The sequence below is a fragment of the Chaetodon trifascialis genome, chromosome 17 (genome assembly GCF_039877785.1).
Source record: "Chaetodon trifascialis isolate fChaTrf1 chromosome 17, fChaTrf1.hap1, whole genome shotgun sequence".
NCBI classification, from domain to species: domain Eukaryota; kingdom Metazoa; phylum Chordata; class Actinopteri; order Chaetodontiformes; family Chaetodontidae; genus Chaetodon; species Chaetodon trifascialis.
This window is the reverse complement of record NC_092072.1, coordinates 22,310,585-22,327,711: the sequence shown is the minus strand read 5'-3', so window position 1 is coordinate 22,327,711 and position 17,127 is coordinate 22,310,585.

Genomic DNA, 17,127 nt, shown 5'->3' with positions numbered 1-17,127 from the left:
AGACAACCCCTCCCCCTATATGCCACCGCCCCCCCCCCCCCCCCCCCGTTTGTCTATCTCTCTCAGCATATTACAATGCGTGAGTCGGGAGTTTATCATTGCAGTGTGTGATGAAATAAATATGCATGTGAAAAAATAGATAGATAGATAGATAGATAGATAGATAGATAGATAGATAGATAGATAGATAGATAGATAGATAGATAGTCATTCACAGTGTTGACTGAAAGTAACATAAAAGAGAAGGAAATTCACAATTACAACTTTAAAATACATCCAAAAGATTAAGAAAAATACCAAAATGCACAATAACTAAAAACTACAAAAATTCTAAAATGTAAAAATTGAGAAGTAGTGGGTCCAGGACAGAGGCTTGTGGCATACTCTTTTACATTTGTATAAAGCCTTTCTTACACAAAATGCAGCTGAAAGTGATTAACATTAAGTGTACTCTAAAATGCCTTCAAAAAGACAAGGGAAGAGAGGAAAGCTAAACAACAATAAAATCATGATATAATAATAATTAATAAAAGAAAAATTGAAAAGTTCTAAAATTTAGCGTAAGTCTATACAATGACCCCCCAGTGGTAACATATAAAAACTGAAAAGTAGAGGAGCCAGGACATAGCCTTGTGGCACTCCATATGAGATAATGAACAGACATTTGAACTGTCAGATAGATAGATAGATAGATAGATAGATAGATAGATAGATAGATAGATAGATAGATAGATAGATAGATAGATAGATAGATAGATTTATTGTTTAACCACACCAACTTTATTGATTTTTGTAAATATCTGCTTTCCGCACAATTCAGGTAATTGCCACCTGAAAAAGTTACAATCATTGATCGTAACACATCACATCAAAGATGAGGACCTCCATCATCATGTGGTTAACTTTTGAAATGGCTGTAGTTTGTTTAGGTTTGGGTACCAAAACTACTCTGTTAGATTTAGGAAAAAAATCATGATTTGAGTCAAAATATTAGTTTTAGGTATGATATGTTAGAATAAGTCAGCCTTTCCAGTTTCACATGGGACACAAACAGGAGTTTCGTGGGTGAAAGTCCTGTGTGTGTTTGCCCACCGAACCAACCTCAGTATGCAGACTTTCTTGTTTTTGATACTTTGTCACCAGACTTCCTCCTTTGCTCCCATCATAATTACTACAGCCACGAGGGGTCACAGCCTAATAATAAACATAAATAGGGGTCATAAAAACCTGCTTGCACAGACAACAGATACAACTGTTTTTCTGAGGACAGGCTGATTTGACAGTATGGTTCTCCTCAGAGCTCTTTATATCTTGGAACTACTATGTTTGAAAAGTCCACCAGCGTATCTATACAATGAAACCAGTTTTAACTGTACCTGAAGCTTACAGTTAGTGCTATAAGTCTGTATTGATGGCTTTGATTACTTTTTGTTACTTGTTATTTTCCCACATGTACATGCTCATACAGTGTGAGTGTTGAAACTTGCCGTGACAGGTAGAGATTCTTTTTTTGTCCTTTTTTTGTGATTGTGAGTCATTACTGATGTCCTCTTCCTGACAGGAATAATTTCTCATTGGAACACATCCAGCTTGATCTTTCAAACAATTCTTTCCTACAGTACTGTGCTGTATGGTGTCAACTGTATTTAGTGCCAAAGTGATAGCAATCATAAAGTATAATAGGCCATGAATAAGTCATAAGCTCACATGATGCGATAAATCTTGTCAGCATCTGGGCATGTACCCAATGAACTTACATTAGTTGCCTTTATCACTGTAATTGAGTTCTGCAAGAGAGAGACACTTTCAAGACATTCAAAATTATTGAATTGTCATTTGTCTTGCTGCAGAAGTGTTTTCCTCTGATGCTGACAAGGTAATCTTACACTAGATGCTCTGAAAGTGAGTGGAGCAGCCGCAAAAGCTTTTTTTCCAACTCTGACGCTACCCATAATCCTTGCTGCCTGCTCCTCTCACATCATTTTGGCAGTGTGTCACCTGGAGACTGATGATCCTGACAACGTCACCTGTCCCCATCTGTAACACTAATGTCCCTGTCAGGTGATGCCAACAGAAAACATAAATCAGCCCTTCTGCCGGGCTGCTAATGGGACAACTCCTAATGTATGTATATCCCCCTCAGATTCATTCTGTATGCTGGAAACATATGCTAATCACACCTTGGTGTCTGTGAGGCACAAGTCTTCAAAGTCAGCCACAAATCTAAAATTTAGATATTTTAATCTAATTTTGTTTTGTTTTATTTTTGCATTTTATTAATGTGCCGAAGCTGCTCTCACGATCAAACTTACAGTATATTTGTGAATTTAAAAAAGCCTACATGAAAAGGAACAAATATCTAGTGCTTAAGTTTTTTGGTTTTTTTTAGTTGTTGAATTAATAGTAGTGCTATCATCCTATGAAACTTGTGTTTTTTAGACTTTTCCACTTTTATTTAAGTTCCTGTTTCGTATAACTATTTAATGTATTTTCACTATGATGTGAAATTCAAACACCCATTAAGTATAATAAAGCCATGAGTGGCAATGTCATTTCTAATATTGCAGTGCTTTGTGTATCCTAAATTCTTAAATAAAAGCCGGGATCAAATAATGGCTGAGTCTCAAATAATAGCCGGCACAAACAGCGGCCATTCACTAATAAAAATAAAAATTTAGTGGAGGGCTAGAACCAGTGGGTGATTTGTTAATTTCCTGCTGTAGCTATATTGTTTAGAGAATTTTGTGTCCACATGCTCAGTTCAATTGTACCTAACAAGAGCTGGTTTTCATGCATATTTAAACAGTATGGATAAGAATCAAATCCAAGCTAAGTTCTCCTCTGTCCTTTTCTTTTTGAAAAATAAGCAAAGGTCTCTTGTTCTTTTTGATGTCATTCTGGCCCAAAATCACAAAGCTGGTAATGCTGCTTGCATTCCTGTGTGCAGCGGTATTCAATTAAAATTCAAAGAGGTCTGGTTAGAGAAAATTTCCCCAAGCAAAGGTCCAGAACATCATGATGTCTAACTGAAGTAATGATTCCATACCAAATAAAATATTTTCTTTTCTGTGCCCTCAGTTTGGATTTGAGTGGGTATTTTTGCTGAAAAGATGCTTTGTGCTTCGTCTCATAGTGGTGCTTCACGTTGCTGCTGTTAATAATGGCCACGTTCTTGGAACATATGAGACATTCTGGTTTTGAACTGTCCATGGGAAGAATGAATGTGTAAGAGTCTGGCCATTTTTGATTAAAAGCTCCATTTTTGCTGACCACTTTTTCTCCTTTTAGAACATGATTTTTTTTTTTTCCTCTGACTCACTTATTTCTCTCACTGTTGTCTGTCTCTTGTTTCTTCTGTGTGTGTGTGTGTGTGTGTGTGTGTGTGTGTGTGTGTGTGTGTGTGTGTGTGTGTGTATGTGTCACTCACTACTTGAATGCTTAGATTTGAAATTATTTAAAACACACGCAATTGGTGTGTGATTTACCTAGTGTACAGTAAACAAGTGCGGTAAATGCAGAAATTCTGTGCAGGTTAAATTTTTTTGGGGGGGGTCAACAAAGTTTAAGTTACTATTAATTAAACTTTAATAGGCAGAAAGCTTTTAATGTGAAATGGGAGGAGGAAGTGATTAGAATCAATCAATAAATCACTTATACTACATGGCTGCACGGTGGCGCAGCAGGTAGTGCGGGTGCCTCACAGCAAGAAGGTTGCCGGCTCGATCCCCGGGTCAGGCGGGGCCGTTCTGTGTGAAGTTTGCATGTTCTTCCCCTGCATGCGTGGGTTCTCTCTGGGTACTCCGGCTTCCTCCCACAGACCAAAAACATGCTCATTAGGTTAATTGATGGCTCTAAATTGTCCGTAGGTGTGAGTGTGAATGTTTGTCTGTCTTTGCATGTGGCCCTGCAATCGGCTGGCGACCGGTTCAGGGTGTACCCCGCCTCTCGCCCATTGTAGCTGGGATAGGCTCCAGCCCCCCACAACCCCGAAAGGGATAGGCGGTATAGATAATGGATGGATGGACTTATACTACATTTAAGTCACAAAAATCTTCAGTTTCAATCTGTTTTTTTAAAGGCTGCTTAAAAAAGACACAATACTGACTCTTTTTCTACAGTTATAGAAATTGATATAAACAACTGATGAAATTATAAGATATGTGTGTGTGTGTGTGTGTGTGTGTGTGTGTGTGTGTGTGTGTGTGTGTGTGTGTGTGTGTGTGTGTGTGTGTGTGTGTGTGTGTGTGTGTGTGTGTGTGTGTGTGTGTGTGTTGAGAGGTATCATAAATGAAAAACCCACAGAGAATTATCACTCAACTTTGTCGTTCCCCTCAGCTTTATGTTTTGTGGCCTTTTAGAGCTCATTGTTCTAGCAGCAGGCAGCTGTTTTCACTGACAAGGCTCCAAAAAGCTACCTGCCCTAAACCAAACAGTGGACAAAGTTAGCCTAGCTAGTGAATAAGAATTGGCTCAGAGCAAACCAGAGCTAAAAGGAGAGTTAATATTGCACTTACATTCATCAGATGGCCAGAAATATGACTCCAAATAAATATGGCCTTGTGTCTGCATACACAGGCAACTGTTTGCTAACAGGTTCAGTGTATCAGCTTTATAAGGTAATAATATGTCAGTGTTGTGTTCACAAGTTCTGCTGCCCTCAAGTGGCCAAAAATAGATCAAATAGATCTTGATGGTGCTTAAAAATGATCATCCTTATTGATACACATAGTATGTAATGAACAGCGCAACATTCCACTATATTTCAGGGCTGGATGTGAGTCAAAACATATTACAAATGCAAAGATGGTTTGGTTTTGCTGATATACTTCCTCACACATAAATCAAACTGTTATTTATACATTTGCTCACAGCTAATCCATGCAGAACATTCACTGCTGTGATCTCACCGGTCACTCACTCACTTTTAAGTGCATTGACATTTAAATTTGCCTCTTACCTCAAAATGGGGTCTTAAACCAAATGGACTGCTTTTGATCCTCTCAGACATCTCTACAGTAAAGTGTGATATACAAGTATTGTGGCTCCCACACTGCCTCGTTTATTCACGAGGGAGTTATTAGTCACCAAATGAACTTCATTGGGGACTTGGAAAATTCACTGTTAACCATGCTGAAAAAAATGTAAGAACTCAAAAGACGATTGTTTAGGACATAATGTGATAACATTTAACATATTCGGAGACTCTGGAACATCTTTGCTGAGCATGACTTCATGACAAAATGAAAGCTTGTCTGCAGAAAGATCCACCCATTAAAGTTATTTTCTATGGAGGTACAGTACGTGCATAGCAATGAAAGGAAGAAGACAGTTCCTCGCTATTTTTTTCTCTAATTGGACTGAAATTAAGTGGAAGAAATTGCGAGACAATTAACTGTGCTTTTTTATCAGGGTTGCACAGTCTGAAGGAGGTTCAGTGGTGGCCCGCCTGCGCTGCCAGCCACAATCTTTCCCTCTGCTTTTCACAGCCTTTGTTTATCTCATTTTTCAATTAACCTCCACGATTTAACTCCCTTCATAGAGCTGGGCGCATGTTTGCTCCAAAGAACAAATAAAATGGTCTCTTTCTCTCTCCCTCTCTCTCTCTCACATACGTTATCTTTTCTTTTTCTGTTTCTCCGTCTATCCCTCTGACTCACTTCTCTCTTGGCTGCGGTGTTCTTTCAGCCCAGGATGCTGAGCTTCACAGCGCCTTGCAGGGTTTTAGCAGGCATGAGGCTGTATGTGTCAGATTAAAGAGGGGAAATCTGTGGCGTGCAGGGAGAGCTTTGTAGATATGGCAATTTGGTGATAACTTCCTCTTCTCTGCACTCTCCCTCCCACTGCCTCCTCCTACCCACCACCCTCCTACCCCGTACCTTCCATTTGGAAGAGACCACTGGTGGGCGGGAGGGGAGGGGGGAGGGCTGCTGCTGCTGGAAAGCCTGGACAATCTGTTTCCCAGATCAGGTCCGCCCTGCCAGTTATCAGAGGGAATGGAATACATGTTTATTTTATTCTGACTGTTTCCGAATTTGCTTTCTAACTCAACTGATGTTGTAGTTTAAATTTTAATTAAAACTCACGTCAGACAATCTGTCCACAAAAATGATTCTGTGCTAAATTAGAAACGTGTCTTGCCTTCACACCTGAGAAATTTGTCAATTCCTTTAATCTAGCCTATTGATTTTAAACACTGCAAAAATGTCACACCTAACCCGAGAGAGTAGAGATCGCCCTGTGTTGTTTCACATTACTCTAACACTGGTTAAAAGTAGAGACCAAACCTCAAGACTGAAGTAGGCTACTCCGTGATTAATCATTACTAATGAGGAAGGAGGCCCAGGAAATACACAGCAAATCAAAATGAATTAATTGCCTGAAGAACACAGCGTAGTAGAGTAATTGCATTACTTGTTTTTAGTGTCACAGGGGTGCCATTCCCTTTCGCAATCAAAGACCAGTTTGAAAATCAAATACAATACCATCTCAAGGCTGCACCGCTTCTGACAAGGCTGATTGAATGAATGTATTACCGAGTGCCCAAAGAAACACACATTGTTTGCCAAGCCTTTTCCTCCACTGTAGGGGGAACGTTTATCAGTGCCGCAGTTCCATGGTTATGGATGATCCAGGCACGAGGCAGCGAAGGTTGTCCCACCCCGAGGAGCCCGAGCGCTGCTTATTTCAGCAGAAAACTTGAGGGGAGAGCAGGCGTTTAGCAAGCATAAGCACAGGACATGGTGGATGTGATGTCAACAGAGGGCCTCTAATAGATCAATCTGACCCTCCCAGATAAATCTTGGGTTTTATGATCTTGAACACTGCACTAGTCCTGCTCCCACTCAGCAAGTCAGAGATTCTGGGGTAAATTGCTTCCAGAATTAAAGAAGTGACTGGTATATGAATCAGTCCAGCAGTCCCAACATGTTCATCATCATCTCACTTTTAAAAAAAAGTTTTTCTTTTTTTTCTTTTTTTTTGCTCAAATGCTTGCAGTTTCTCTAATATCGATCATATTGATGATCGCATTTTTCAAACTATGGAAATCTTATAGCTTGCTGATTGTCTTGTTTTACAGAGGTCTCTGGGTTTTCCTAAGGTGCTTGGCCCCTTGGGATCATGAATACCACAAAATTAATATTAATCTGTCCACAGAATTATGAGACATCACATGTATAAAGCAGGCATTTTCTTCTGATGGGGGCACGGGAGGAAAACTTATGAAAAAGTATTACAATTATGAATAATTATCATGGAATAATTAATTCTCTGATAAGCATGCATGTAAAGTAACTCACGGCAATCTGTCCATTAGATATTTATATTTTGTGTATACAAGAGGACATTTTGACCTGATCCACAGCAAATTTTGGGGGAGTTAGGTACAGTGGTACTAATTGGTAATGCCAACAATACGAACAAACAATGCTGATATTTACCAGGTATAATGTTTAGCATTTCATTTTAGCATGCTAATATATCATAACCAAAAAGTACAGCTGAGGCTAACAGGAATGTCATTTCTTTTGCTTGTATTTGGTCAGAAACCACAGTATTGGACAAATTAAATTCTTAACCTGATGGTGGCAGTTCACTTGGTTGAGTTATGAGCAGCGTTGTTTATTTTTCTCTGACAGAACTGCTCCACATAAATGCAACTTCTAGAAAATATAACTTCACAGCTCATTATACAAAAAAATGATATGAATGATAATAAAATCATGATTAATTAAGACATCTTGTTCTGGGCCAAAGTGATGGATAAAAGCATAAATAGAACTCATGTGCTTTAGGCCCAAAAAGTCTCAAAAGTCACTTCCATAGACACTGCAGCCAACTTTGCCATTATCTTTGCAGACCTTTGTAAAGATATCTCTTTCCCTACGCAGACCAATAACTTAGTCTGCTGGTTTAATAATCTCCTTTTTTGTCAGTCCTAGATTTTCTAAATGTGCAAATATGCAGCCACTCTCAAAAAAGCCAAACCTTGACTGCCCTGGTCAGGGTTTCAAGTGATATTTTAATGTGTACTGATGCAGGGGAATATTCAGGTCTGTTGCAACTTGAGCAAAGTGCAACTTTCGACACTGTTCATTACTCTATTTCCCTTCATAAGCTTGAGCAATGGACGGGTGTAAGAGGGTCCGCCCTGGGCTGGTTTGCCTCTGATTTGTCAGACAGGAGTTTTTCAGTGACTGTTGATCATCATGTCTCCTCATCTGCTCAGCTAGTGCGTGGAGTACCACAGGGATCAATGCTTGGTCCTGTTGTTTTCTCCCAGTATATATTGTCATTTAGTTTCTTAATTTGTCGATTTAAGGGTATTTCTTAATACTGTTATGGAGATAATAATCGGCTGACAAAGTACAGCATTATTAGTAGTTTTTGGCAGCTAATGTGAAGTGAGCCATAAAAAACATAGGAGTGTTTTTAGGAGCATTTTCCCACCCGACAGCAGCAACCTCAGCATCCCTTCTTCTCCTTCTCTTCACCATGTTTCACTGACTGTGCTCTGGAGAGAGCACCTGATTGGTAAAAGCTCAGGAACATGGCATAGGAGATGTTATGCTAGGCATGTCAAGATAAAAAAAATTCTGACATGTCTTTTTGTCAGAGCATGTCACACAATACGGGCATAGATGCCCAGCTTTCATTCACAATCGGCCATGACATTGGTAATTGGTTGGCCACGACAAAATAATCTCAAAATGGGTCTAGATTCATGTAGTCTGATCCTGGCAACAACACCTTTCACATTACACAAGGTAATCTGATGATATGATGTTATTTTAATAGAGATAATATTGAATAGTGCAGTTTTAAAGTGACAATAAAAGTTGTTAACCTTGTTGTCCATCACCAGAAGCTTTGGAGTCACTACAAATGACACTACATATTGTTAATGGCTAATATCACATTAAACTGGAAGTTGCTTTGTAAAGGTGCCTAGTTTTATGTTAGTGACATCAATGTTTAAAGCCATCACAGTGTTCACTACCCTTCTGTTCACACTGTTTCTGTTCATGCATAACCAGTGAAGCTAAAAAGAAAAAAAAATACAGCAGTTAGAAACAAATTACTGCTCAGGAATAATCCCTTTTCTCTGATCTCCCCCCTGATTTTTTTTGGGTTATGGACACACACGCAGGCACGCAACACACACGCGTGCATGCACGCAGGCACGCAACACACACACACACACACACACACACACACACACACACACACACACATACATATATACATATATATAACAGGAAGGAATTATTCAAATAAAACTGCTCAGTGGAAGTCTGTTCTGTACCTGCGGGCACTTGGAGGGAAGCAGGGGAGGAGAGACGAGGGAGATAAATTGAAGGAAAGTATTGAAATGGCCTCCAAGGTTTCTCTCCCTGATATTTCCCTCTCACTCTTCTCTTACTTTCTCTTCTGCCTTCTCTCTCTCTCAGCCTTTCTTTTCCCCGTATGTTGGTGGAAATCTTAGCTACTTTAGCTCATATCCTAGCTAAGCCTGGTAATTGACTCTGGGCTGTTTGGGTTGATCTTCTAAATCAGACACTAGAGCAGAGACCTTCAGCCTGCTGAGCTCACACCCGAGCTTTGAAGTAATAACTGATAGGATGCTGATAGCCAGTCAGTGCGGTTAGCATTCATTTGGAGGAGCATCAAACCAACATCAATATGGTTCAGGACTCAGGCATGTCAACAGAGATAAAGAGCCGCTGCTAATCATGCAGGCACACTATGTGTATTATGTAGGAAATCTGCTCTGACAGGAATTGGTGTTATTCTATCATGTTAACCACTTCCACATACAGCATATAAGAAAAGTGTTATGTAATCTAATCCTTATGTATCCTAGCCTATAAATCTGTACAATCTAATGACACCTTGCTGACAGTATGAATGGATTAACTCCACAGGGGACTCCGGGGCAAAAACACTATGTGGGCCCATGTTTCTTATGATGATGTATTATCTGTTAATAAAGTAAACATAAAGCACAGATGATGCATGATATCTTTTGTCCCACTTCGTTCCTAGTCATTATTATAAGTTTTACACAAATTCTTGGAATTTATAGTGTATAGACATCAGTCATCTGAAGTAATTGGTGATGGGAAGGATGGGGGGGGGGAGTTTGAAGGACACCCATAAAAATCACTTCAAATGACTATCACTATTTTTATGTTCAAATGCCATTGTGTGGAGAAACACATACATGAAGCCTTTGGTCAGTCCAATGAAACTGCCATATTTATGACAGAAAGAAAGTTTTAATTGGTCAACTTTGCCTTAATCACAATGATGACATAAGAAGTTCAGTTTACTCACCAGGCTGAGTACTACTCAGCCTGTAAAATAGCTCTGTGGTGTCTTCTGTGGCTCTGAGGGAGCTTTATAAAGTTTGACAAATTACCTTAATGATGTCATCAGGGTTATTTTTTGCAATGGGCTTGAGGCGTAACATTTTTGACAGACAGCCTGTGAAACACATAGGAGGTGTTTGAAAGGAGTGGGACCATGTGAACCCATGCTAGAGACTAAAAGTCAAGATTTGTCAGCCTCCGTAGCACACCACCATTGACCATTTTTTTATGTATCTTGTAAGTCCTGTAACTTGTATATTGCTGGATTAGCTCTCCAAGGCCCTTATCCTTTCTGTTTGCGTTGTGCTTTCGTGGTGAATACAGCAATGCCAAACAGTTTTGCCAGGGTAGTTGCCGCATTGTCCAGTTTAAAATACACTTGTGAAAATCAGATAAAACATTTTAGAGGGTAATGTGTGCACATGTAGATTTTTTTATTTATGTATATGTGTACTCATTTGTTTTGTTTTTTTGTATACAGTACATACATTTTTGTCATCGTTATTAGCATATGCAATCTTACATAAGACACTTTTTCAGCTCCCCAGTCAGAAGAAAATAGAATAAAACATACAGTGTACTGCGCTCTTCAGAACACAGCCTAGACTAACAATAGCATGCACACACAGAGGAGCACACCGCTCAACACACACACACAGATGATGTGCTTGATGGTTGCTCTCCATAAGTTAACTGGCCAGTCTGTTCATGCAGCTGTGTGTAAACCTGGTGGAATGCTGCTGCTGCTGCTGCTGCTGCTGCTGCTGCTGCTGCTGCTGCTGCTGCTGCTGCTGCTGCTGCTGCTGCTGGGTGCACAATGACGCTGGCAGCCGGGTACAGCGATGGTACTCCTGAAAAGCCCCGCCACTGGCAGCTCATTTTGCTTCTGTGGTATCAATTTGTGCTACAGCCTCCCTTTGCAAAACACATATTGTCCCTCCAAAGCATACAGTTAAAGCATGTGGAAACACATCCAAACCAGTTCAGGATTAATGCAATCGAGCTAACGCCATGTACATGCTGTGATCTTTTTGATTATATTTGATGATGTTTAACCAAAAAGTAACAACAGAGTAGTCTATCAACTTTTGGTTTCTGTATTCCCAAAGGAGATGAGTGAATTTCAAGAGTAATATTACTTAGTTTGTATGTTTAAACACGCACACACACACACACACACACACACACACACACACACACACACACACACACATATATGTGTGTGTGTGTGTGTGTGTGTGTGTGTGTGTATATATATATTTTTTTTTTATTTTTTTTTTTTTATTATTTTTGCCCTTTAATTAGTACCAAAGTACAAAGTTCTTTCAAGGAAATCCAAGCACAGCTATGCCTGTGGTCGGTCAAAAATTGAAGCAGAACGTGGGTCTGTAAGCTGTGATGGATATTTGAGTCATCATTTGGTTAACATGGGGGTGTGAACCTGGGGCTTTGCCAAACCTGTCTCGTCATCTGATGCTGCTTGTCTGACTTTTTTTTTTTTTTTTCACAGTATCAATATCTTAGCAGTTAATTTGGTGAGAACAATGTTTTCATAACAAATAGAAATGATGGCCAAAAGAGTTGGAATAAACTACTGTACCTCACCAATGTAGCTTTTACAATGCTCACTTACGTTTGGTTCACAAGGGAGCCTTTTCACAGCCATGTTGAAACAAGGAAAACACTGACCTCATAAAAGTAATGATGGATAAGTTTGATTTAGGGAAGCTAATGAGCAGATGTTAACAATAGTCAGCACTGTTTGGCAGTGCTTGGCAGTGGCACAGTTTAATAAAATCTTTCCATTATTGATTTGATTAGCTGCAGCTTTGATCATGGATACTATTTTTTACCCCCACACCACCATCTCAATCCCAGATAACTGTTCATTCAGTGTGCTAATTACAGTGGTTATTAATAACACTGCCAGCCACTATCTAGAGCTGTCTTGCAAGTGACAACCATGAGAATTATTCCCATCACCACCTTTCATCGCAGACGACATGAGTGTAACACAATGTGGTATGTACCCACATTTTTATGTCACCTGGGAAGAGGGTGGATGTCATGTGAATATTGTAGTGTGTGGAATGAAGAAAGTTTGGTAACCTTTATTTTGCAATATCCACAGTACTCTATTTTCCACACTTATGTTGAAATGAATCAAAAGGAGGGACTGTGGCTTCCTGGGCATTTATCTCGATCTGATGCCAGGGCTGAGAAACAAGGGAATCAACTTCCTTTGGAAGAGCTGTCTAGCAGTCAACACATATAGGGAGAAAACAAAGCTTAGGCTGAACCTGCTGCCAGCACCCAGCTTTGCTCAACCTGCCAATTAACTGATTGTGGACAAGTGATCAGCAGCAGCTGGCACCACAACCACTTCCACCTCTTCCATGTTAGAGTCTGCAAATATATTAAAGTCGTCAAGTTCAGCTCCATTTTACACACATCTGCCTTTTTATTTTTGGTCATATGCTGAAGCTGCTGCTCTTATCCAGATCAGCTGTCCTGCCAAACAGAAGAATCTTCAGTCCATGAATCATCAACATACAAGCACATAATGAGTGCCCGTGCTGGCAGGTATATTGTGTAACATATTGTGTCTACACTATATGTTGTTTCATGTTGCAAGATGTGTAAAGATGGGCAATGCTGATATTTTTCTTCAGGAAGGTCAATATTATTCACACTAAGCCAATCAAAGCCACTGACTAACTGAGAGGCCACTTCAAACAAGCTCTTTAGAAGTCAAACTCTTACTTTTACTTTGCACTTAATTTGGGAGTTTGGGAGGGCCGTCAGGCACTAGAGGAGAAAAAGAGTGTTTACCTTAAGGGTGCCATGTGGAATGTTTGACCACCACTACTACTACTATACTATAGGGTAATGTTGTGATGAGTGGGTCCCTGTTTAGTATGTATCTGGACCACATGCAAGCGGATGCATATTCCACTGATTTCATAATTGGTATTGCTAATTGGTTTCAGATTGCCACCTTTCACAGTGTTAAAAAGATTAGTTGTGAGTAGTTTGATTTCTTAGTTTTCCTCATTTGAAGGATTTTCACAAGCCCAATGAGGGGAAAAGGAAGAAGACAGAGCAAATACTTTGAAATAATCAGTGTATTTTTGTAAGATACATATGTTTTTGTTTGTTTGTTTGTTTGTTTGTTTTTTCTTTTATTATCATCATAACATTATGTAGGGAAATACAATTTTACAGAAGGTGCAACTGACAGGTACATGATTTAAATGTGACATTTTGTGATTTCTTTAAAATATGTTTAGCAGAGTTTTTCTACAGCCCTGACTTCAACTTTACCAGTTTTAAATTAATTTCCTCTTTGCAGTGATTTCAGTCAGTTGCTGTGCTGAACATTTGCATATTGCTAAGGTCATGTTAAAACAGTTTTTTGTGTGGTTTGCTGAACTACATTCATCATGCAAGTAATGCTCTCTTTCAATATTACTCCAGATTACATTAAAGAACACTAAACAGCAATTTTTAAAGCCCCAGAAAACTTAAACTATAAGGTTAAACAACCATGAATAGCAACAGTGTTAAAAAAAAACATCTTTTGATGACTTTAACATTCAAAAACTCATCTTATCTGCTTCATCAGGACTGTTTGGGTATTTCATCAGATTTGATAAAGCAAACCTTTCACCAACTGTCATCAGATTTTAATTCAGATGCCCTAAATCCTGAAGCAAGCTGGCATCACCTTTTTCTACCTAAAACCAGTGAGAGAAGCACAGAGTAAAAATGTTTTACAGTTTGAACTTTGGCAGAATATCTTGTGCTCATGTAGGATCTTTTTACTTATGGTAAGAGGTTGATTGGGAAAATGTGTTCTCAAAGCCTTTAAGGAGTGTGTGGACCAAATAAGCTCTGCTTAACCACCTGAAAAGATATTACCTGGTTTGAACATTGCCTAGTGTATATGAGGAAGAGTTTAGGCCACAGACCACAAGGATAATGACACAATGTGGATTCTAGATGCAATGATATTTAATACTCTGTTTGCATGTTTTAGTATGTTAATATAAGGAGTTTACTGTTTATTTGCTCTGGCTTACAACAGCTTCTGTGTTTGCTGTTAGTTTTACTGCCCTCTGCAGGACATCACCACACACATACACACACGCAAACAAACAAACAACTATGCCCTTTCACCTTCTTGGCAGTAGAGAGGTAGAGACACATCATCTGCAGGGTATTTGCAGTTGGATAACATACATTAAATCATCGGTATTAGTACATAATGACAGACTGCCGATCCTCTTTCCAGCATAGATTAATATTCCAATCAACACACACAACACTCACGTATTCAGTTAACTTCACACACACGTATACACACAAACACTCAATACACTTTTCCCTCTCATAGTCAGTCTCATTCAAAGTTCTGCATAGAGGAATGACAATTAATCACACAAAGCCACATAACACACCCTGCATGGTGTTCCTTGGGCCTCTAAATGGGGAAAATAACCCCAGCACTCACCATGCAGGGAGACATTTCGTCAAACAAATATGATCAAAACAAAACTAATGACGTGTAAATTGTTTATGATGTATTCTGAAATGAGCAGGCCCAGCCCGCTGTCTGAGAGTAATCACAGACACGAGAAAGACATAATCAGAAGGAAATGAATATGAACATAGCCGGAGCGCACTTTGACACTCAGCGCTGTGTGTTGGAGTGGTCTGAAGGTGTGTGATACAAATGTGTTGCGTTTGGCAGCAGGAAAACATGCTCTCTGCCATTTGCGCTCGATGAAAAAAAAATTCTGTTTGAAGAGTGAATGACTGACACAGATATGAAAAGTGTTCGTCCATTTCATAAAAGAGCAATCACAATGCTGAATGAAGTGTTATTCATAAGAGAGGGGAGCTCTATTGAATTTCCTGAACTGGCTGCTATTGAACAGTGATTCAATAAATGAACATCAAGGGCATCATTACACTAAATTGCAATTAGCCAACATACACTGGTTGTTCTGTTGTACAAATATGTACATTTTAGTTAGAGCCATTATTATTGCAGTTGTTGTTGTTGTTTTCATTATTGGTGTTGTTCTTATGGGTTTTCTCTCATTAACCTTGTTCTCAGCAGCAGGCAACTGTTTTCAGTGAAAATTGTGTGAACTATTTGATCAGGTTTTGAAATAAACATCTCTGAAAATCAAATTTGAAAAATTCAGCAGCAATTTGTCTTTCCAGAATCAGCACCCCCATTACTCTGGTTAATCCACAGAACAAACTGTCAATAGTCTTCTCTCTTTCTCTGGTGGAAGGTAGATGCAGTGAAAATTATTTGTGGTTCATTCAGGGTAACCAGGACATGGAAGGTAGCGTCATTTTAAATGCCCCACAAATACTTATGAAAACGTGTTTTGGTAACACGTTATTTGAAGGGGTGTGCAAAAGACTAACATGACTGTCATATCCATGGCATGGCACCTTATGACTGTTCATGAAGTGTTATTTGGTCAATTAGGTCTTTCTTAATGCTGAGTCGACATTATTTGAGGTGTCTTTGCTATGGCAGCTTGACATTAGAAAAATAGCCTGTCAGAAACATGTCATAGCAGGACTTTATATGATATATGAACTTTACTGAGGTGAGTTACGGAGTTTCCTGATAGACAGACGTTAGCCTTACTTGTTGATAAGTAAGCTAACAGCTATTTTTTGGCAAGTGCTTTGGGCTTAGCCAAGTTAATTTGGCTGGACTGGGACCAAACATAGCCTCAGAGCCAGTTTGACAACAGGGAATTTCAGCACAGAGGTGATTCACAGAGTGATTGACAGATATGTTCACTTCTTGCTAAAGTAAGCTAACTGCTAACTGCTGCTAGCCACCATTAGCTAGTTAGCTCAGTGCAGATAGCGCTCCTATTAACATTATCCAAATCAGCCCTGGAGTGCCAGGAGCTAAATCTTGCAGCAAAACCACCTCAGTACTGTATGCTCTGTTGTCAAACTGATATTCGTCAGTGTCTGAGGCTGTGTTCAGTCATAAATTCATGTCCTGCTCAATTCAGGTTCACTTGGAGCTATAAGAGTGCTAATACAGTGTTATTTAGCAAATAGCATGTTTCTATCAAAACAGGAAAATAGGGACGGTCTTGTTTTGGATATTGATTGCCATTTATAGTGCATGACAACCCCCAGGCATGCAGCTAGTGGTTTTATTAGCTGACTCCAGCAATAAGTCCCTCCCTATCTTCCTGTTGTTACAGAAAACATGTAAAATGCTGAATCAAATAATACTCTGTAGGAGACAGTCAGAATAGAGTCAGCCACAGTCCACGGTCCCCGAGTGCAACGCAACCCCCCGAATGTGTTAATCGGTCTGTACATTTTCTTTTTCTGCATTTTCTTTTATTTTAACCATTAAAATACATTCTCTGTAAAATCTAAACCTTCCTCACGAAGGTGAGGAATACTATAATACAGCAATACTATTCTGGTGGAGAAATCTGTTTTGGGCCTAAAATAATCAAATTCAAGAAATTTGTAATTTGTATGAAATTGTATGACTCCACCTCAGGTCATTAAAATGAAATGACCTAAAACAACACTGAAGACATGCCCTTGATGTAGTAGGTAGGTGTAGTTGTCCCCTGGTGGCAGCAATAGTAGCATTCAGTATTATTTGCCAAGAACCATGGCCAGCCTATACCTCACTATGAGTCCCCTCCCACAACCACAACAACAACAACCACTGTGGCACTGCAGCTCC